General features: G+C 39.1%; 1 pseudogene; it reads right to left on the bottom strand.

The window, feature by feature from the left end:
• Positions 1 to 1,067: 1,067 nt before the first annotated feature.
• Positions 1,068 to 2,174, bottom strand: LOC127674649 (glyceraldehyde-3-phosphate dehydrogenase-like; annotated as a pseudogene).
• Between the last annotated feature and the right edge of the window lie 1,784 nt (positions 2,175 to 3,958).

Below are 3,958 nucleotides of genomic sequence, written 5' to 3'. Positions count from 1 at the left end.
ATGAGGTCCCATTTATCAACTCTTGATCTTAGAGCATGAGCCATTAGAGTTCTGTTTAGGAAATTTCCCACTGTGCCAATATGTTCAAGACTCTTTCCCACTTTCTCTTTTATTAGATTCAGTGTATCTAGTTTTATGTTGAGGTCCTTGATCCACTTGGACTTGAGCTTTGTGCAATGTGACAAATATGGGTCTATTTTCATTTTTCTACATACAGACAGCCAGTTAGACCAGCACCATTTATTGAAGAAGCTTTCTTTCTTTCCATCGTATATTTTTGGTGTGTTTGTCAAAGATCAAGTGTCCATAAGTGTGTGGTTTTATTTATGGGTCTTCAATTCTCTTCCACTGTTCAATATGTCTGTCTCTGTACCAATACTATGCAGTTTTTATCACTATTGCTCTGTAGTAGAGCTTGAGGTCAGGGATGGTGATTCCACCAGACATTCCTTTATTGTTAAGAATTGTTTTTACTATTTTGGGTTTTGTCCTTTCTAGATGAATTTAAGAATTGCTCTTTCTATGTTGTTGGTGAATTATGTTGGAATTTTGATAGGGATTACATTGAATTTGTAGATTTCCTTTGGTAGGATGGCCATTTTTACTATATTACTTCTGCCAATCCATGAGCATGGGAGATCTCTCCATTTTCTGAGATCTTCTTTGAGTTCTTTCTTGAGAGACTCAAAGTTATTGTTATATAGGTCTTTCACTTGTTTGGTTAGAGTTATACCAAGATATTTTATATTATTTGTGGCTATTGTAAAGGGAGTTGTTTTCCTAATTTCTTTCTCAGTCTGTTTATCATTTGTATAAAGGAAGGCTCCTGATTTATTTTATTTTATTTTATGTTATTTTATTTTATTTTATTTTATTTTATTTTTGGGTGCAGTAAACTTTTTTTTTTCTTTTTTGGTGCAGTAAACTTTATTGATGGTATTCAAGAGAGTAGAGAGGGCTCCCTAGGCCCCTCCTGTTACTAGGCCCCTCATGTTACTATGGGGGTCTGGGATGGAAATTTGGAGGAAGATGTTCAGTGTTGGGGGCTGAGTTGGGACAGAGACTCCTCAGCAGCTGAGGGCCTCTCTCTGGCTCTCTTGCAGGGATAGGTGGTCCACGGCTTCATACTCCTTGGAGGCCATGTAGGCCATGAGGTCCACGACCCTGTTGCTATAGCCATATTCATTGTCATATCAGGAAATGAACTTTACAAATTTGCCATTGAGAGCAATGCAAGTCCCAGCATCAAAGTTGGAAGAGTGGGAATTGCTATTGAAGTCGCAGGAGACAACCTGGTTCTCAGTATAGCCCAGGATGCCCTTTAGTGGGCCCTCTGATGCCTGCTTCACCGCCTTCTTGATGTAATCATACTTGGCAGGTTTCTCCAGGTGTCATGTCAGATCCACAATGCATACATTGGGGATAAGAACACAGAAGGCTATGCCTGTGAACTTCCTGTTCAGTTTCGGGATGACCTTGCCTACAGCTTTGGCAGCACCAATGGATGCAGAGATGATCTTCTGGGCATCCCCATGGCAATCACACTACAGCTTCCCAGAGGGTCCATCCACAGTCTTCTGACTGGCAGTGATGGCATGGATGGTGGTCATGAGCCCTTCCATGATGCCAAAGTTGTCATGGATGACCTTGGCCAGGGTAACTAAACATTTGGTGGTATGGGATGCATTGCTGACAATCTTGAGTGACTTGTCATATTTCTCATGGTTCACACCCATCACAAACATGGGGGCATCAGCAGAAGGGGCAGAGATGATGACCCTTTTGGCCCCACCCTTCAAGTGTGCCCCGGCCTTCTCCATGGTAGTGAAGATGCCAGAAGACTTCACAACATACTCAGCACCAGCATCATCCCATTTGATGTTAGCAGGATCTCGCTCCTGCAAGATGGTGATGGGATTCCCATTGATGACAAGCTTCCCATTCTCAGCCTTGAATGTGCAGTTGAATTTGCAATGGGTAGAGTCATAGTGGAACATGTAGACCATGTAGTTGAGATCAATGAAGGGGTCGTTGATGACAACAATCTCCACTTTGCCAGATGTAAAGCAGAACGCTGCCCTAGTAACCAGGCACCCAATACTGCCAAATCTGTTCACACCACCCTTCACTATTTTGTCTACAGGACAAGGTTGGCACTGCACAAGAAGATGCATCTGTCTCTGGAACGGGAGGAGCAGCGAGCCTGAGTTAATTTTATATCCATCCACTTTGCTGATTGGCTGGAGAAGTTCTCTGGTAGAATTTTGGGGGTGGCTTATGTACAGTATATCATCTGGAAATAGTGATGCCTTGATTTCTTCTTTGCCAAATTGTATCCCCTTGATCCCTTTTTGTTGTCTTATTATTCTAGATAGCACTTTGTCTTATCTGTCCTGAAAAACATATGTTTCATCCATTTCATCACATTTTCTAGTTGTGTTGTGAATAGGCTTTTGTAGTAGTAGGATCTGATGATATTTTGAATTCCTCCATTTCTGTTGTTATGTCTCCATCTTTATTTCTGATTTTGTTATTTTGGATATCGCCTCTGGGTCCTTTAGTTAGTTTGGATATGGAATTATTTATCTTGTTGATACTCTCAAAGAACCAGCTTTTGGTTTTGTTGATTCTTTACATTGTTCTCTTTGTCTCTACTGGACTTTAAAATTTAAATTCCACTTGCTAATTTCTAGTATATAAGGCCACCATAGGCTCATGATTTTTTTTTATTATTCGATGTATTCTTTATTTACATTTCAAATGATTTCCCATTTTCTGGGTTCCCACTCCCCGCAAGTCCCATAAGCCCTCTTCCCTCCCCCTGTTCCTCCATCAACTCCTTCCCACTTCCCTGTTCTGGTATTCCCCTATACTGTTTCATTGAGTCTTTCCAGAACCAGGGGCCACTCCTCTGTTCTTTTCGGACATCATTTAATATGTAGATTATTTCTTGGGTATTCCAAGTTTCAAAATGATTTTTTTAAATTAGCCATGTATCCTGCAACTTCTTTACAATTGCTTATTAGTTCTAGGTTACTTCGGGGATACTTCTTTTCTGAACAATAATTATTGTTTAATATAATTAGCTTAGCCAATCAATTTCCTATATACTATTAATCTAAAAGCATATAACCTTTAGCTACGAGATTATGTATCACTTTTTTCCTACCCCTACATTTTACATGTTGATTATAGTAGCCACAGATCATTCTTTGGCAATAGGATTCAAGTGAGATCAGTTATACAAAAGGACAAGCAAATAAAACTAATTCTTTTTTTAAATATTTTTATTTTCTATATTCTTTGTTTGCATTCCAAATGATTTCCCCTTTCCCAAATCCCCCCTCCCCATATGTCCCATAAACCTTCTTCTCTCCATCCATTCTCAAATCACCTCCCTCCTTTTTCTCTGTCCTTATATTCCCTTCCAATGCTAGATCGATCCTTTCCAGGATCAGGACCCTCTCCATACTTCTTCATGGGAGTCATTTTTCTTTATGTGAGTGGAAAAAGCTGGAGTTGATTGGCTAGAAATCATTTTGAACATTTTTATATTTGATACTTTGTCATTTTTAGATCTAGAGGTATAGTTAATTAATGACACACTTGAGGACTGCACATATGAATTCCATGTGAATTATATTATACTATAGTAGAGCTTTTCAAACATCTATAATAAAATTATAAAATGAACCTAATGGTAGGCAATTTGTAAAGAAAGGCATAGAGAGTTTAGGAGATGTCATCCTCTATTATTGGTAGTGCTTTCCTAAGTAGCTCCCTATTTTAGTGCTTAAGCAAAGGAGACACTTAAGAGGTTTGTGTTGAAGTAGCACATGATGGCACTTTCAAAATTAAAGCTACCCAAAGAGTGATCCACAGCTATATCAATTTCACTTACTGGTCAGTGTGATATTCTAAATTTGTTTCAAATATGGCCATCTGTCCTCTGTTGCTG

The sequence above is a fragment of the Apodemus sylvaticus genome, chromosome X (assembly GCF_947179515.1).
Source record: "Apodemus sylvaticus chromosome X, mApoSyl1.1, whole genome shotgun sequence".
Taxonomy (NCBI): Eukaryota; Metazoa; Chordata; class Mammalia; order Rodentia; family Muridae; genus Apodemus; species Apodemus sylvaticus.
This window is presented reverse-complemented; position numbering and strand designations above follow the sequence as displayed.